General features: G+C 47.9%; 1 long non-coding RNA gene across 1 annotated transcript; it reads right to left on the bottom strand.

Annotated features, from left to right (window-relative positions):
* Positions 1–254: 254 nt before the first annotated feature.
* On the bottom strand, positions 255–19,236 carry LOC140707672 (uncharacterized). The gene is made up of 3 exons (XR_012087855.2): positions 19,127–19,236; positions 11,809–12,007; positions 255–1,483 (listed from the first exon to the last, which is right to left on the bottom strand). It is a non-coding gene; the product is annotated as an uncharacterized LOC140707672 (long non-coding RNA).
* Positions 19,237–19,247: the final 11 nt, after the last annotated feature.

The following is a 19,247-nucleotide window of genomic DNA, read 5'->3' as shown; positions in this document are numbered from 1 at the left end:
CTTGTTAGCCACGTTTTCTTTTTTTAATTTAATCTCAGCTCCATTCCCGGCCCACACCACAGAAATCTACCCCCCCTCCCCACCACGGCTGGTGCCTGTATCTTTCTGAACCATGGGGATCATTAGCATATTTCCATATTTTGGGCCATCCGATCCTTTTTCCAATCAACGGGCGCGTTCCTCCCTCCCTGGCCATCTCCGAAACTGATCCCTTCATAAACACAGAATAAATGAAGTAATTAGGCAAAAGGAGGTAAACAGGATGAAAGAAGCTCTTTCTTTGCCCCTCCCCAGCCCATGTGGGCAAGGACGGGGGGGGGGAAGAGAAATACAAAATTAACAGGGAGTTTTAAGTTTCCCCAGCAGAGAGAGAGAGAGAGAGAGAGACAAAGATATTGTCCGTTCTTTGTGTAAACGAAAACTACAAGCTCTTATTAAATTACAAACTAATTCCTTCTGTCGGGGAACAGAGGGGAAAAGCCACCTCTGGAAAACATCAAGGCCCTTTGGTTGACAAGCAGCTTGGTGTTCCAGACCCACCCCTGGATGCTGCACCTGGGATGGGGATGCGGGGAGGGGGGGCAGCAACGGTCGGAAGGCAAAACATATCAAGGTGAGGAAGGTCCCTCTTCCTCCTCCTCCCCGTGTTAAGAGCCATGGCGTGCCGAATGGATCAGGTGCTCCGCAGGAAACGTAAACAGAGAAGGGCCTCCCAGAGGATTTCCAAAGCGTGCGAGCCTGAACTTGCAACCTGAACTCCCTTGGCCATTCTTTTACCCGCCGGCCTCTGGAGATGGGCATCAGGCCCTTCCGAGCTGCAGGGGGATCTGGGACCTTGGTCAGCTGGGAGAAGACTTGTCCACCTTTCTCTTGAGTGCCTTTCCAGCGCTGGAGCGCTCACCACCTCCCCATGAGGTCATGGGTTCCGTTGTTCTACTGCTCTAATGGTTAAGAAGTTTTTCCTGATCTTCAGCCTAAATCTGGCTTCCTGTAGCTTGAGCCCGTGAGTAACAAACAATCTCATGCTGTCAAGTGGTTGAGGGGAGGCTCAAACAGGGCAGGTCAACTCCATTGAGTCATGACACTGAAGACCAGGTCCACCTGTCTCCCTGGAGGGAGGGAGGGAGGGAGGGAGGGGGTGACCCAGATCTGTTCTCCAGCAGAGTCCAGCCCCCACCCCCACATCACCAGGTCCACCTGATGGTCTTTCACTGGAAGTGGCATGGCTGAACCCCAGGTGCCCACCAGTCCTCGACTTGAAACGCAGAGCTCTTTATGACGGTTTCTTCATCTGGAAAGGCCATTCCACCCATGTTCGGTTTTAAAATAAAGAACTGGAAGGATGGACAGCCAGAGCCTCAACATGGTCCATCGTCCTCGTGAGCAGCACATGGACCGTGGATTCATCAGGAGGAACACGGCAGGTTGCAGTCTCTTCCCCTTTGGGTGAGATGCATTCTCAGCTTCTTGGGAAATTTTGCATCTGCAAATATTAATTAACATACATCATTTTATGCAATGTAGGCTTCTCCTTCTTCTTCCTTATTTAAAGTGATATGTGAGTGGCCACCCTAACTGAGCTGGTACTGGTGTGTCTTAGGCAGTGGATTTTGGTCCCCAAAAGCTCATGTTGAAATAGTCCTTAAGGTGCCACAACATTTTTGTTGTGTGCCTTTGTCTGGATATTCTGGGAGCTTCTTCTTCTTCTCAGGGTTGAGTCTCACCCCTGAGCTTTGGTTGCGCCCTTTCCATATTTCTTACCGTACTTCCTGTCCCAAACCAGCAAAGCTACAAATGGGATCACCCTAATGTTTATGTTGCAATAACTTCATTGTCCTAGGAAATCTCGCTCTTGAACATCACAGAATGCTGTTCATCATTTGCAAGTGCTCATGGGTGCCATCTCCTCCCTTATCACAACAATACATCCATAACAAAAAAAACACCCTGATCACCATAATCACCCAATCTTCTGAAAAGGACAAAAAGCTGATCCCACAGCTACAAAGACTCAACTATCCCACACACTACACCAGAACACAGACAGATGTCTGTGTACTGGCCCGCCCTGGATGTAATCCAGTCCAATGTATGAGGTGTCCACTGAGCCCCATTTCCACGGTGCAAGCATGGCCTGTGGGCTAGCTGTTGCAGGCCACCTATGATTAGAACCAGAGATTCCTTAAGTGATGATGATTGCATGTGATCGTCACCTTCCCTACCTGCCCCAGTTTTCAAATTAGCCTTCTCCATCTTGTGATTGACCTTCAGGTCTTAGGCATGTCCTTACATTTGAAATCTGCTTTCTCAGCCATAAAATGCTATCTTGGCTATATCTCTTGAATTCTGATGTAACTTCCACTCTAAAGATATATGAACTACAACTTATGGGTTTGGACCTAAGCCTTGCATTTAAAAATGCTTACTTTTTGGGTGGGGTGTGCCATGCTTTTTCAGACAAACAGATGATCAGGGCATCCTTGTTGTTTACTCACCTACCATCCTCATCCTCATCGGAACAGCCATTTTGGACCTCTTAGCCCATCAGAAGGGACCACTGTGCAAGATTCTGCTCATCTCCCGAAGCATGCACAGAAAGGTTTGCAAGCAGACATGAATTGGGAGAAGGTACTAGAGAAATTCTCCCAAATTTCATTTTCCCTCTGAGACCCAAACTGCATCCTTTATAAACAAGATACCTACTCTTTCAGGGCGTCCCTCTTGTCCCCCAGCTGAACATTCTGGTGTGGGACACATGCAGTAAAATAAAACCACATGGGCAGATACGGGTCGTGGTCTTCATTAGGGGCACATGCATCCACTGTTTTTATTTACTCCTTCGGAAGATTTTTATCCCTTCCTTCATCCAATGATCCAATGTTTTCCAAAGATAGCGCCAATACGTCCCGGAGGAATTCCCCCCACCCCACCCCCATTTCTCTGGCTGTAGATGGGAAGCCTTTACTTTTTAAAATGTATATTTTTTTCTGCTTCACTGGAGCATTCTAAGCCAGCTGGGTTTACAACAAAGAGAACTTAAGTGAATCAAAATGGATGTTAAAATGCTCTACTCTAAATCTCTTTATTGCAATATTTTCCACAGGACCGGAAAAAGATCATCAAGAAACTCTAGGGTAGGTGTCTGTTACAAAGGGGATTTAGAGGCACATCTTTTCAGAATCTGTACTAGACGTGGAGAGTGTTTGTTTACTGAAAGAATATCACATAACTTTGCAAAGGATGCCATACTTTCAGTGAATGGTAAATACTTCAGGGTTTAAAGAGAGAGAGAGAGAGAGAGAGGCTTCTCCCAGTCACCCCTTCCTTTTTTTTTTTTTTTTGCTTGTGTTGAATTGGATGCAAGTTGTACTCCAGAGACCCTTTTGCGCCCGTGCGAGGTCTTGCAGGCAGGCGTCACCTGGATCCCCTGCCACCCCACCCCACCCCTTGACAAGTGCTCTCTGAGTGGTCCCCAAAGGCTGCTTCTGAGCTTCTTGGGCGCCTTGACATCTCAGATGATGTGGGATGGGCTTCAACAAGGCATGGAGGTGAGCCGCTGTGTAACCCTCCACCGACAAGTGAGGTGAGATGCACTCTGGGCCACCTGTCAAGAACCCTCTAGTTCTGGATTCTCTTCCTACTTCACCAGGGAGTTTGACCCTTCAGGGTCCCTTCCAATTCTAAAACTCTGTGAATTTGTCCAAACCTCTTCTAAAAGTCTTCAACTTCGTAACAATGGCCACACCTGGTTGGTAGTGAATTCTGCTGTGTTAGTCTGTGTCCTATGCGAACAGGCCTTCCTTCTCACTGTCTTGAAGGGTGCTGGCTGCACCCTTTCCTGGTAAGCCGGTCTCTTCAGGATGAGTGCAAAACCCACCCAGGGCTGGTCAGTCCCGTAATTCCCAGACCTCAGCACCACTTGCTTTCAGTACCGCCAGCTAATTAGGATTCACTTCAGCGACAGAGTGGATGGGCTACATCAACTGGCTTTTGGTGGTTCAAGGTGTGCTATAGATTTTTGCTGCATTTGGAAAAATTACTTCTCAAGATGATCACCTCTGTTTTGAGACTTTCAGAGTGAAAACAGTAACTTTTCCAAACTCTCAGCTCTCACTTGATCGGGTGCTCCACTTTGTAGGCGTTCCTATGGAAAGTTTGCACTCTTTGGAGGGATGCTGAAGGAACTGTGAAAAACAAAGACGTAAGATGGTATTATTGTAAGTAGTGGTCTCTATTTATTCATTTTTTTAAAAAAAAGTTTGCTATTTTTTATCTGTTTAGGCATAAGGGGATTTTTCAGACCCTCAGTTCATAGATCAATATTTTATCAAGGACTTGTTTCAGCAAATCACACACTCTTTACTGACATGTTCTGTTTTCATCCTCACTCACCAGAGATCAAATTCGCTGGAAGTTTAACACAAGAGGAAGATGGACTCTAAGATGGACTGACTCAACAAAGGAAGCCACGGTCTTGCATTTGGAAGGCTTGAGCTGGGGCAGTTGATGACAGTCTTATCTATATTATTCTGTTTTGAAATCACTGATTCAGAGGGTTGCAATAAGTCGAAGGAACCTGCTGGCACATAGCAAAAAGCAGCACACACTCTACTTAACCTCACTATCTCTCCTCCTCCTCCTCCTCTCTCTCTTTCTGTAGAGATTTGGAGGGAGACCACATGGTCCCTCAGTCATGGAAGAACACCCAACCCTGATCCTCTGGCTAAAAGGGTTCGGTGGGTCCAAGCATGATCTGTTTTGCCCAGTCTGGAGATATAGGTGTGTAAGGAGTGTGTGTGTGTGCCTTGCTTTCACAAAAAGCTAAGAAATCTCACTGGTGCCCAGGGAAGTCATGGCAGAAAGCCTTGTCATGGTGAGACATGGGAAATCACCAATAAGTAGGGATTTTCCAAGTATTGTAAACTCGTAGTGTAAACCTTCTAGAGGCTTTGTCGAAAGGTGTTCTATGAATGCTGCAAATAGAGTTCCCCTTGGATCAACCCTCATTACTTGCAGTCCACACCAGGTCTTTAAAGTCATTCCTACACAGAAAGTCCTTCTCTGTAGTGTGCATGAAATCATCCTTCCAAGACTCACTCAAAAAAAAAAACCAAAAAAAAAAAAAACCATTGGTCCCAACTCCCGTTTGGTGCAATGGTGGGCTTGTCCTCCACATTCGTAGGATGGAAAACATTCGTCTCATCCACAGCATGAAAGGCTGCCTCATGGTTCACAAGGAAACTCCTCCAGGCCAAGGGAATTCCCAGGGCACAGGCCAGTTGAGGAACAAATGTGAAGAACTGTCGAAGGCTAAGAAATGTGGGAAAGATTTAGGAAGCAGTAGAAGATAGGACGCCAATATTATAAATAGCAAATATGAGATCAAAGTGAGCAATGGAAAAAATGAGCCATCCCCACGGTAAGCCAGCTAGAAGAGAGTCCCAGAGGCAGAGGTGGAAACCCCGTTCGTTAATCTATGTCAGACTGGACCCCGGGGGCGAGGAACGAGTCTGCCTTGGCCAAGGGCGGGTAAAGTCAAGATGACCTCATAGGTCTTTTCCAAATTTCCTACTCATGACTTGAGGGCAAGTGGACCTTGCCTTGCTCGGAGCAGCCAAGGGAAACAGGACGAGTGCTGCGTGACAGCCGTGGTTGGACAGTCCACTGGTTGGCATGGAGATGTGCTGTACAGGCCTGGGTGTTGCCTAAGCTCAGCTACTGCCCAGCACGCAGCACTTGGATGACCAAGAGCAACCGGAGACTCCGATGTCTGAAGAAGACCGAAAGGGTCTTCCGTCCTTTGCCTCCACCAGCCACGGTCATCTGTCCAAAGTTCTGTTTGACGGAGGCCCCCTGGAGTCGGAGGCGATGCTTGGTCGCCAAACCTCAACCGAAGGGAACAGAGCCTTCCACTTCCAGTTTACAAGCAAAGTAGCCATGCTCATCTGTTTCGGTGCCTAGATCAGAAACAAAAGAGTTGTAGCGCCTTAAGGACTAATTGATTTACTTCAATGTGAGCCTTTGTGGGTTACAGTCTATTTCCTCCGACACATGGATGCTAATTTTTAGGCCACCCATTTATAGATGCAGACTACATGGCAGAGGGGTAGGGACCACGTGAAATGGGACAAGGATGATGACCATTACATAGGTAGTGGTGAGCTTTTAAGAGGGCAGTGGTACCAGTAACAATTATACAAACGTCCCTTTATCAGCAGCTAGGTACTTGTGCTAAGACAGAGATATGCCAAGGAAAAGAACATTTGAGTTACAACTATACCAATGAATTTGGAAAAACCTGGACCATTGATCTATATATTGTGCTAAGAGTCCCTGATCCTTATTTAAACCTTCCAGCATACACTGAAATTTGTGAATATAGTCCACTCCATTTTAAATCTTCCTTTGGACTTTCCTTTTCTCCACAGCTTGCTTTGAGATCTGTCACTAAGCATCCTGAGAGGCTGAAGAAGTGGACTTTTCCACAAAAGCTTTCGTTAAAATATAGGAGCTAGTCTTCGAGGTGCCACCACATTTTTGTCATCTTTATATTTTTTTTTTTTTACTTTTTGTTTTGTTCTTGCCTACCCTGAGAGGCCAGAGTGTTCTGAAATTGGCTTTTGTCCGTGGCCATTTCTGATGTCCCATTTTAGTCCTCTTGCTCAGAGATTCTCCTATAGGATGATGTAGATCGCATTAGCAGATCAAGATCTACATGAGCCCCTGATCTTGTGAGTGACTTTGTCAGTATCATAATGGTACTACCAGAATAGACGTGGCATCTGGATTTTAGCAGGGTCTTATTCGTGTCCCCATATCTGTGTCCTGGGCTCTGTTGTTTTGTCAATCATTGTTCAACATGGGGGCATTGTGTTGTGTTGTATGGTGTGTGAAGCTGTCTGTAAGTGAGTACAGGCCAAGCCCTGAGAGCATGGGAGAGAGAAGTGCCATTGTCCAGAAAGGGCTATAGATTGTAGATGATAGATTGGGGTTGTCTCTGTTGGCAGCCGTAGGTGACTACCACAATGCTGTGTTGTGTTATTTTCTTTTTTTTAGACGTGTCTTGGGCTAGGCAATTTCTGGGAACTCATCTTGCCCAGTCAGTATCGGACTTGGTTTTGTCCTCCTCGTTTGAGTGGATACTGCAGTGTATGAAACATGTACTCCGAATTACTTATGTATATTCAAGAAACATACTTCTTTGTTCCCCACAGCTGAAGCTTTGTACAGTATCTTCCCTTAGTCTTGATTTTGATTGGCTTCTCCGTCTTCATCCTGACCTTTGTCTTGATCTCCTGCCTTGAATCTGATCTTGGCTTCCATCCTGACTAATTCTTGTTCTGAGTCTCCTTCCTTAGTGGCTGCCTTCTGCCTTCATCTCGGTCTTCAGTCTTCGTCTTGCTCTTCTGCCTTCTCCTTGGTCTTCTGCCTTCATCTCGGTCTTCTGCCTTTGTCTCAGTCTTCAGCCTTCATCTCAGTCTTCAGCCTTCGTCTTGCTCTTCTGCCTTCTCCTCGGTCTTCAGCCTTCGTCTCGGTCTTCAGCCTTCGTCTCAGTCTTCAGCCTTCATCTCAGTCTTCTGCCTTCATCTTGCTCTTCTGCCTTCATCTCAGTCTTCAGCCTTTGTCTCAGTCTTCAACCTTTGTCTTGGTCTTCAGCCTTCGTCTTGCTCTTCTGCCTTCGCCTTGGTCTTCAGCCTTCTGCCATCCTGGATCTACAAAGCAAAACCACCTGCTGGACCTGGTGCAACATGGTGGCTCTTTGAGAGCCTGCACAAACTACTTGTAGTTCACAGGATGGCTGCCCAAATGTCCCCTGAGAGGTCACGACCCACAAGCAAGTTCAGGAGACGGGCCAGCCTTGCTTTAACAACCACTTGTGCTTCCAAACAATCAACAGACTTGGACTGAGGACGTGTAACTGTGTCTGTTACATTGTGTGATCCTAAAGTGAACTCACACAAGGCAGCCAGCGAGCGGGGGCGGAAGGAGGGGATGCGGTATCCCAAGCAGCCGCACACAACACTCTCCGGAGGACCTCGGGATAGTTGAAAACAGATGAAGGCTGCTGGCAACTGGGATAGGATGGGGTGGGATGACTTTTTGCCTTGCCTGCTTTCCTTCCTCCTGAAGTTCAGAAAGAGAGCAGCTGTGCTGATCCCGGCAGGAGAGCTGCTCCCGAGGCCCCTGATGATCGATGACCTTGGGATCGAGCAGCCGAACAGGCTGCACCCCATGGAACAAAAAAGGAGCCCCCGCAGTGCCACAAGGCTGGCATCCCGCTTCTCTCACTGGCGTGCACGCAGGAGAGGTGCCTCTGCAGCCATGGGATCCTGAGGAAATGGTTAAAGACCCGAGGAGCTGGGAAAGTTACCTTTGGGGGCAATGCCTCCCAGAAGCCACTGGCCACTAGACCTGCTGGCCGGCCAGCTGGGGGATTCTGGGAGGTTGTAACCAATGGTAATCAGAGAAAAGTGGAATAGAGACCGGTCCCTAAAGGTCACCATGCTGCAGGTGCCTGAAAGTGGCCATCACATCCCCATGCCATTTCCCCCCTCCAGGTTTCCTGGTTCTTTTAAGTTCTGGTCACCCTCCTGTGGTCCTGTTTCAGACTGCCAAACTCCTTCTTAAGCAGTAAATAAAAGTAACTTTCACAAGCCTTAGATCAACAAGAACACAATAGCACCCTCCCGTCCTCTGCGGGCTGGAGGAATCGTCCCAACTGAGGAAAAGAAGGGGAAGCTTCCTCCGTAGCGGTTAAAGGTGGCAAGCCTGGAGAGGGGACCCTCCTGGGGGCCCACAGGGCCCACACAATCCCTCGCGGGCATCTCTCCTCATCTTCCATCTGAGACGAAGACCTCCTCGCTTTGCCTCTGGGTGGGGCCAGCCATGGCAGAGGGAGAGGCTGTGACTGTTTCTGCCCAGGGACCCCGGGAGGCTGTGAGGGTCCCTTCGGCAGAAATGTTCCTCCTCGGGGGGTGGGTGTGTGGACTTCCTTTCCTCCTCACTCATCTCAGATGAGTTCCTGCAGATGCTGTTTGCTTCCTGAGAGCAAACGGGAGGGTTTTTGTTTTTTTGCTGTTCAAAATGTAAAAATAAGCAAGCAGACCACGGACAAAGTGTTCCTCCAAGCCCGGTGAAAGGGGCCACTCTCGGTGCTTCTTAACACCCTATTTAAAATCACCTTCAGCGATTGCATAACTTGTTGCTCAACGGATCCCCCTGATCTTAACACACACACACACCCAATTCCCTACCAGTGCAAACCTGGCCGTTGAAATTTGCCTCGAGTTTCACCACTGGTGACATTTGGGGACAGGAGTCCCGGGTTTGGAGGTCAGGGCCAGCGCTTTGTCCTGAGACCACAGATGGTCAAAAGGAAGTGCCTGCAGATGTGAGCATGTTGGCTGAACCGTCTTCACACCTCATCACAAAGTGGTGGGCAGGCTCCCCGTGTTCTGTTCTCGCAACAAGCCTCCCAACGGCCTCAAGGGCAGGCGGTCAGCCCACCAAAAGCGTCTTCGGTCATCCAGCCCCACCATTGGGAAGGGCTGGCAACAGCCCTTGGGTCTAGGAACTCCATCTTGCCGCTTTGGGCAATGCAAGCCACACCACCGTACCATCGATCCTGGATTTTAAAACAGATTTGATCGTTTGATTCCACTTCTGGAAAACTGGGCCATTTGGTTTGCATTAGGGCTGCCTATAAAAGCTCCCTCTGTGCAAGTGAGTGACTCACTCACACACACACACAGAGGCATACAAACAGATTCCTGCTCTCCCTTTTTTGCTTTCCGAATGGGCTCGCGGTACATCTTCGGGGCCGTTTGGAGTTTCCTCTGCTAATTGGTAGCAGAGCTGAATCTTGAACACACGAAGGAAGATCCTTCCCTGACTCGTTTGCAGGAAGGGCAATTTAGGGGGCCCTCGCCAAGCAAATTATAAGAGGTGAAGAACAATCCCTGCATTCATGGCAGCCCCCAAACGCAAGAAGCTGAAGGGCCACCTGGAGGGGAGGGGATGCACTCTGTGGAATGCAGCCACACCTCCCCCCCCAACTCCTGTTGTCTTCTTTCTCAGGGACGCACCTCACAAGAGCCCAGTTGTTGGTCATCCCGTCTAAACACTACACGTTATTTCTTTCTTCACATGTGCCTTCTTCCTCCGAGTCTGCTTGAGATAAGGAACCACCATGGGGCGAGCGTGGTGGGACCATCAACCAGATTCACGGCTCCTATGCTGACATTTCAAGGGAGATCTGGAAGCGTTCAAGGATCATGAGTTTCATAACATTGACATTTCCAGCTCCATGAAATTCTCTGACCTGGAAGCCTCATGGACGCCTCTAAGTATTTCCACCAAAGTCTCCAGGGTTGAAAGCAAATTTAGACCACCAGAGGCTACCTTTGGCCTCTTGGTGTGGATGGGCAGGTGGTTTCAATCCATCTGCTTCTTCACTGGGGCCAAATAGGCAGAAGTCCAAGCCCACCCTACGATGCATTGATCCTTGCAGATACTTTGCTCTTGCTGAGATTTGGGGATCCATTTGTTTCAAGGGGACTTCATGGATTCTGGAGTTCACTCCCTACTTCCCACTGGAAGCAGCAAACCCAGGACTGCTGGCTTAGCACCTGAGCACATGGTGAACATGTGGAAAGTCCCCAGTGCAAATCCTACCTCTGAAACGTCAGGGAGACGGTGCTGATCAGTCCGGCCAGAAGACTGAGCTCTGTGAATCCATCTTGGCATCTACGTCAGCTTCCTCTGTTTGTAGAACATGGTTCCCCATTTTGTGATTACTGTTGCAGGAGCCCCCAGTGTGCCTGGAGAAGATTAAAACCTCTCCTAGAAGAGCCCCCGAGATTTTGGCCCTACAAAGCGCCCTACAGCCAACATCCACTCTGTAATAGATGCTGAGTTTTATTTCTCGCTTGGCTGCTTTGCTTGATCCTTCGCGCATTCTGATGCTCGGTGGGTATCCATGTCGTTGTTTGCCAAGCATCCGAGGCAGCTCTGGCCAGTGGGTGCCGGACAAACAACATTTATTATGATTGTTGCAATGCCTTTCCTTTGCCTAAGAACACATTGCCCCGGAATGCAAGGTATGTGCACTATTTCAGGACTAGAAAATGCACAAATAAATAGACTTCACGGAGGCTCAAAGCCCCTAAAACAAAATATAGTTACATTCTGATTCTTTCTCTCTCTCTTTCTCTCTCTCACTCATCTGGGCAACATCTGCATGTATTTAGGCTCGTGATGTCACAGATAACCATCTATTACATGGGCAATTTTCAATGAATGTGTTTCTAATAATCTGACGGTATTTAACATATTATTACTGTCACCTTAAGCTGAGAATTAGATTTATAAGAAAGAGTGAGAGAGTGAAATTTCTGCCACGTGTTGAGCGAAGTACTGGGGGATGATCAAAAACAGTCTGGCTAAAGCTGAAATGTGTATTTTATTTCACCCACCCTGCCCACCCCCACGATTGTGCACGAGCCTGCTTTTAATAATCAGCTTTTCAAAAGAAACAATTACCATATCATCTCGTATAAACATGCCGCCTGTTTGTTTAAGGCTTTGCAGGCATTATGCTCGGTTTTTAAAAGCTGTGGATGTTACTGTGAACATATTGGGAGCTACAAGAGGTCAGGACTGGCTCTGACGCCGCGGGAACGGAGGACCCTTCCGTCACTGAAGTAAGGGATGCGGCAGGACGGGGGATGCTGGGGGTGGAGATCCCTTCCGATGGAGAAGAAATTCACCGATTTACTCCTAAGGATACTAAGCAAGAGCGACGCTCACCTGTCCCTTTGTTACCTTCCCGATTTCAGTCCTGGGCAAACGATGGTCCAAAGCTGTCCATTGCACCTATTCAGAGCCTACATGCCAGAAAGGCTTGAGGAATCCAATGGAAGCAGCGAAGTGTCTGGAGCCTGAGGTGGGAAAGTGTTCCCCATGTGTTCAACAGTCTCAGTGAAAGGAGCTTTTTTTGAGATCCATTCTGAGAAAGGAAAAAAAAAAGCTGCTTTCCTGGAGAATTTGCAAAATTTGCAAGGATCACAGGATTTTTTTTCAAGAAACAAAACTGCATAGAACTATGTACACATTTTAAAATCCAGGGAAGGGAAGGCCAAAAAAAATCCATGCAGTTGTGAAAATAAGTACAATCTAGCAAAAGCCAATGGAGGAAAAATCTGTACATGAGTCAAAATGCACAAGTAAATGCATATGTTGGGGAGAGAAATCAGGCAAAATATGTATAAAAATGCAAAGTTTTGCAGCTTCATAAAAAAATGGGAGGCAAATACGGGTGACATTCAGGAGGCCAACCACGTTGAGATAGAAAGATTTCTGTGGCCCTGATTTGAATGTTGGGTTGCCAGGGCAGCTTTCGGGGGCCTGAACCACTGGGGGAAGGGGGAGGGAGGTGGGCCTGATCCCAGCTTTACTGCTACGCTCAACCGCATCATGGCCAGATACAGCGCTGTCCCTGGTCGGGAGGACAGACTGACCTATAAACAGTACTGTATATGTATAGGATATAAACGGTGGCTGCTTTAGGAGGTCACGCAGGTTCTCATTGTGCCCCAGAGTCATATTAGTTGGGGCAGAATGAGAACCTCAGCAACATTTGGCCCACATCCATATGTCTCTCTGTGTGTACATTTTTCAAAAACCTATCTGTTCTGGATGCATTTGTTTAAAGGAATGGATTTTGTTTATTAAATCTAGGGATGCTTACAAATGATTTCTCCATTGACTCAAACTGTTGAGGCACATTTCTCTGAATGTATGCCCTTTTCATGGGTCATTGTCTAATTCTTCCAAACATGCTTCTTTGCGCTTGTATTTTTTCCCTCCAGATGTAGACATTTTTGGGCACATATTTTCAAAAGGACACCTGTTTGTCTCCCACCACCCGCCTGACTCTCATGGCAAGCTACTGAAAAGCACAGCTTTGACCTAAAGGCATGCCCCAATTCACCAGGGTGAGTTCATAGGAATTAATTCCTCCCCCACCCCTAACCTGGCCCCTTGGATCTTCATTTGTGGCTTTGGATCTTGACTTGGCCTGAGGGATCATCTCACCTCCTCCAGCCCTTCCCACTGACCACGAGCTGACCTGACCTTTCAGACCCCCCGGGCATTTGTGCAAGTCTTGCATGAGCAGGCTGCCCATCCAGATCTGTGAGTGGACCAGCACACCCTCTGTGCAAAGGAAGGGACAAGGCAGAGGAGCCCGTGAGGCTTCCTCTCCCAGCCAGAAATAAACCATCAAGCAGTGGAACAGCTTGCCTCCCGATGGGGTGGGGGTCCCATCACTGGAGGTTTTCAAGAAAAGATGGGACAGCCCTCTGTCTGGGATGGTCTGAAGTCTCCTGTCATGGGCAGGGGGGTCAGACTAGAAGACCTCCAAAGTCCCTTCCAACCCGACAACAATTCTATGATTCTATGGAATAACTACCTCAGAACTAAGTTAGGTGCCCTGTATGATGTTCACTGCCATGTTAAATGTTCATGAGCTGCCAGGAAGGTGGCCTTATCTTCCTTTGGAAAACCCTCATATATTCGAGCAAGTTGCCAAATAGGGCTGAAGAACCAAGTGTGATTTGGTGGTTTGCCGGCTTGGAAATGCTCATTTCCCGAAGGATCTCCTGTACCAAATAAGCCAAATGGTCTTCGGGTATCCCACACCTCAAGCAGCAGTATGAGCGGGCAGCACTGTGGTCAAATTGAGAGAGTGAAGCCAACCCAAATCCGAAACTGCCCCTTTAATCCCAAGGAGGTTAAAATGGGTTGTCTCCCCCCATCCCCTGGATTTATTGCCTTGGATCTGACTGTTAGAGAAGTCTAAAGAGCATAAAATGCTGGAACATATGTGGTAGCAGTTCTAACGGCAGATCTGTGGGTAGGAGAGACAGGAGCTCAGGGGTCATAAAGGCTCCTCATGAGTAGTCCTGGGGAAAAACTCTCTATTTGGCCCTTCCAATCCCAGTCTCTCCTGTTTGCCATTTCTGGGATCAATAAGGAGCCCCCTCCATCCTCCTCTCCCCCCCCCTCTGTTTTTCACCCTTCCAACATGGCCTGCTTTAGCCTTCTGGCTGTGGATGATTCAACGGGGAAGGATTTTACTAGAACAACAATGGCTTGACAAATCCTTGATCTCTGAAAAAACAAATATTATTTTTAACTGATCTTAATGATTAAATATGTCCATTTTCATTAGTGTTTTGAAAAGCTCCATCCAAACTATTTGACCTCTTCGCCACAAAGCCAACAAAGTCTTTGACTGGCAACTTAGAGTTTGTAAGGGATGGGGAAAGAAAGTAAAGACAGCATTAGCCCACCCGCCCTCCAAATAGTGTCTTTTTCAAACTTTCCTATTTCCTGCAGGTCTTGGGGATAAACTGACAAAATAATTGCAATGTGACGGGGTGATGAGAGAAAGAGAAGGCCATGTTCCATGGCGGAACTCTCAGAAATGATGATTGCGCTTTCACTGACTGTCACCGTTTGGGTTTTTAAGGGCTAATGCTCCCAAATGTCACTTCTACCTCCTGGGGTCACACGTCTCCTGCAAAGGTCAGGTCTGGCCCCGTGTGCGGCAGTGGGAACGCCGTTCAGGCAAAACCAGGGATCAAATGGTGTGACAAACGTTGAACTCTGTCGTACTCTTGTCCGCTCCCAGAGACATGTACGCCACCGACTTCATGGCTGCTGTTGGTCACTGTCTTTTTCCAAGTTTAAGACTCCTCGTATGTTCTAAATGGCCAAGTTTCAGTAGATTTACAAGGCTGGGATCTGTCATGCCATTTCTGGGATCTGACATTCCAAGGGGAAGGGGGCTTGTCCTGAGACAGAAAGAAGGTATAGCCAGCAGAAGCACCTTCTTGTAAACGCCTACCTGTCGGGAATCACTTTTCCACTTCCAATTCAAGCAGCCACCTCTCCTAGCAGCTCCCACACTGGAAGGACCCACCGCTCTTCCAGAGGAGATCTCGGCATGGCTACCTGCACCCTCTCTGCGGGGCAAAACTTTCCACTAGAAGTTTGGGGGCACGAGAAACACTTCCTGTGGCCTATATGAGTTTCCTTTCCTCGGAGAGAACTGAGACGGTCCAATAAGCCCAGACGCCAGAACGGTAGCTCCTCTGGACGGTCTCCTCCACCCCTTCAGGAACTGTTCTTCTCTGGCTCATCTAATCATAGAATTCCAACATTCTTGGTGGAGCTGTCACTGATTTTACTTGGCCCCAGACATTGAAAGGGTTGGTCTCTGTGGCTATTGTACCTGACCATTACTGGGCTCCCTCCAAAGTCCAAGAGAAACATTTGCTAGGAATCCAAGTAGCTTTTTTAATGCCCTGTGATCAAAATGTTGTTGTCTGTCTCGGCTGAGTGGCTTTAGACAACTGGGGGTGGGGGTACCAATCCCAGAAGAGGGCTGGGGAATTGGTTCATTCTCCATCTGGCTTTCTGTTTCTTCAGCCAGGCCTTATCAGTGGAGAAGCTGAAACCTAAATGTTTGATTGCTGCAGTTCAGTTATGTTGGAAGGTGCTTCAAGATGAAGACAGTTTGCAAAAATGGAAACACCTACGATTTGCATTCAGAGGGTCAAATTACTGTATACATATAATGGTTGTTGTGGGTTTTCCGGTCTGTTTGGCCATGTTCCTAAGGTTTTTCTTCCTAATGTTTCGCCAGTCTCTGTGGCCGGCATCTTCAGAGGACAGGAGTCAGAACTCTGTCACTATACATATAATTTCTGGCACAATACAGTAGGAACGAACTGCTGTGAGGTGGCTCCCACATTTCCAAGTGTCATGCATCTTCTTTGAAATGCAGACAAAAAAAGCAACAGCCATTTAAATTTTCTAACACAACAAACAGGAGGTGTGCAGATTAGGCTTTCTGAATTTCAATATAGATTTCCAAATTTCAGTTTGAACTGGACTCTGCCTCGATGCACAACAATTCAGGCCTAAGCCTGGGCCCTTAGTCTGGGCTGTACATTGAATCAAGGGACTCGTAGACAAGATGAGGAACAATCATCATGATGCACTTGGACATTTCCAAGCAGGGGGCCAGCAAACAGTGGCCCGTGGGCAGCCGCCGCGCAGGGCAAGCCGTTCGCTCCCCTCTGTGGTCCCCATGGAAACACTGGTTTCAAAAAAAGACTGCAGCAGATTACAAATTGTCTGCTGCCTGTGTTTTAAGTTCAAGTTGATAAGAGTATTATTTTACCTTTATTAAAATCAGAACTCTTTCTTCTGAGTCAATCGTTAAGCCTCTCCTTGTAAGAATCACATTTCCTGTTTGAAAAATCAAGCAACTTAAGACCCCTAGAATCATGGAGTCAGGAGGGGCCTCCGAGGCCATCAAGTCCAAACCCCTGGCTTAATGCAGGAACCCGAATCCAAGCAGATCTGACAGACGGTGGTCCAATTTTCTCTTGAAGGCCTCCAGTGTTGGAGCATCCACTTCCATAAAGACAGCATGGGGCTGACAACACAGGTATATAGCCACTGTTGGGCCCACCTCACGGATGGGCTGGTTGACTCCTCAGGATGGCCGTCGGATGACATCTTTGCTCGAGCTAGCCAGCCACTCCCAGAGCAATGCTACCCGTACCTTCCTGGCCCCTGCCAGGGGCTTCTCCTTTTTTGGGTGCTGATAAGATCTCTCTCTCTCAGTTTCGGTTCATTTCCAGCATGTGTGATCGCTGGAACCGAACCAAATGCCAGGCTTCCTGTCAATGGCTCCTATCGGGAGGTGGCCAAGAAAAGAGCTACTTTAGGATATTGGCAAATTATACACTGCCTCGGCTCAACAGAAAGGCCAAGGGAGTGAAAAAACAATTTTTAAAAGTGCATTAATAAATATTTATTTATTATTTATTTAAAAATAATGTGGTCCACCACTGACATGGTATTCTCCCTCAGACAGTTGCAAGAGAAATTTAGGGACCAACAACAGCCACTCTTAGTGGCCTTCATAGATCTCACAAAGGCCTTTGACTTGGTTAGCAGGGAATGGCCTTTTTAAAATCCTTCCCAAGATTGGATGTCCACCTCGACTCCTTAACATCATCAAGTCCTTTCATGAGGGAATGAAAGGCACCGTAGTTTTTGATGGCTCAACATCAGATCCCTTTGAAATCCAAAGTGGAGTGAAACAGGGCTGTGTCCTCATGTCGACCCTGTTTGGGATCTTTTTTGCTGTCATGCTGAAGCAGGCCTTTGGAACTGCAACAGAAGGTGTCTATCTCCGGACTAGATCAGATGGAAAGCTCTTTAGTCTCTCTAGATTGAGAGCGAAGACCAAAGTCCAACTGAAATGCATGAGGGACTTCCTCTTTGCAGACGATGCAGCCATTGTTGCCCACTCTGCTGAAGACCTCCAACAACTCATAAATCGATTCAGCAAGGCCTGCCAAGACTTTGGATTGACACTCAGCCTGGGAAGTTTTCCTGTAGACTTAGGGATGAATATAAAAATAAATTGTGATATTTGTGGGAAACCGCTGATTCATCACATATTCATCAATTCCAGAGACCCTGACAAATACAAAGCGACAAATATTTATCTGAGGTTTTTGTGTTTCTTTAGGTTTTTTTGGTCGCTTTGGAACAGTGGCTTCCCTGTCTGCCTATGCCCCTATGGATCAGCTGTTCCTCGGACACCTAGGCAGTGGAGGAGGAGGAGAAGTCAGCAGTACAAGGTAGGGATACGGGAGCGGGGAAGGAGCAGGCTGTGGGAGTGAGAGGCTCAGCTTTTTCTTCTAGACAGCCAAGTACTGATAAATCAACAAACCGATTCGTGGTTTGTTGTTAAAACATTCATAAATGTGTGCTCTGGGCAGTTCACCCCCATCTCCTGCAGCTCCACAAGGTACCCTGATATCTGCGGACAGATTTCCACCTCAGACCTTCCAGCTCCTGTGGTGAGGCCTGTGACGTTCCCGTGGCATCTCCTGAGAGCTTTGGTCAAGCAGAGGTGCCAGAATAGATGCTTGCCCTCAAGGCTGGACACCAGCCGATGAAAAGCACCATATTAATCAACCCACAGAGGCTTAAATATTAATCATGCCTGTTCTCGGGAGAGAGGGATTGATGGAACGGAAGCCTAAGCCGAAGCGTGCTTCCGTTGTAATTTGTCCTAGCAGCTGCCCTGCCAGGGGTGCTCCGTCATAGGTGCGAAGAGCCTGGAATATCTAGTGTCAGACGCATGATGCCGGTGGTACTCGGTGACAGAGCCACTGGCTAGAGCCAGTCCCGGGAACAAAACCTGAAACGAGCCCCACAGTGTTCGCACCATGAAACTGCAGGTGGACAAACCAAGGCCAGGATTCCAGACAACCATCAAGCAGAGACCGTTCCAGCCCAGGAATCAGGCAGACGGAAAGAGAGATGGGCTTCAGGGACACAGAGGAAGGATGGGGCACCCAGCAAGCAAGAGAAGCATGCCGACCTAACTTCAACGGGCAGTCCCACCAGCTGGGAAGCATGACTGGATTTTCCAGGGGGAGAGCATGAGGACCTTGCATGTGCTGAGAGAGGAGGAACAAAAGGGGCTTGTCACAGGTATCCTCAGCATATGGTTACAACACACACAGAGAGAGGGGGGGGAGAAAGAGAGAGAGAGAGAGACCCCGATCTGAAGGCGCAACCTGCCTGCCAAAAAGGAGCTAACCATTACAGTTGCGAGGTGCCTATAAAGAATCTCCCAAGGTCTTTCTCGGGTAAGAGGAAAGTGTATCATGTACATCCTTTTTCCAACTAGACCTCTCTCAGGCAGAAGGCCCTTCTCCTGTTTTTGGGTCTTGATGTTCAGTTCCAACTCCGGCCTTGCTCTCCAGCCCTGCCTTCTGGTTTCGCCGCTCGCTTGCATTGTGGCCCTCGCCCCCGGTTCCCTAGGCTCTCTCTGCTGACCGCCTGCCCTTGCTCTGCTGGGAGAATGATGAGGAGAGACTGCCTTGGATACTCCCATACCACTGGACAGGGCGGAATGATGGACGTTTCAATACGAGCTATTACCAAAAAGAAAGAAAAAAGACCTATCCAAATAAAAACAAAACAAAAAGAAAAACACAGACATAAACAATAATGTTAACGGCACCTTAAAGAGGCTGGAAGAGAATTTTGCAGATATCATGGACCACCAGACAGATGATCAAGCGGTTCCTGGATCAAATCCATCCTGAGCTCTCCTTGGAAGCAACAAGGATAAAACCGAGGCT

Source organism: Pogona vitticeps, chromosome 5 (genome assembly GCF_051106095.1).
Source record: "Pogona vitticeps strain Pit_001003342236 chromosome 5, PviZW2.1, whole genome shotgun sequence".
Lineage (NCBI taxonomy): Eukaryota > Metazoa > Chordata > Lepidosauria > Squamata > Agamidae > Pogona > Pogona vitticeps.
This window is presented reverse-complemented; position numbering and strand designations above follow the sequence as displayed.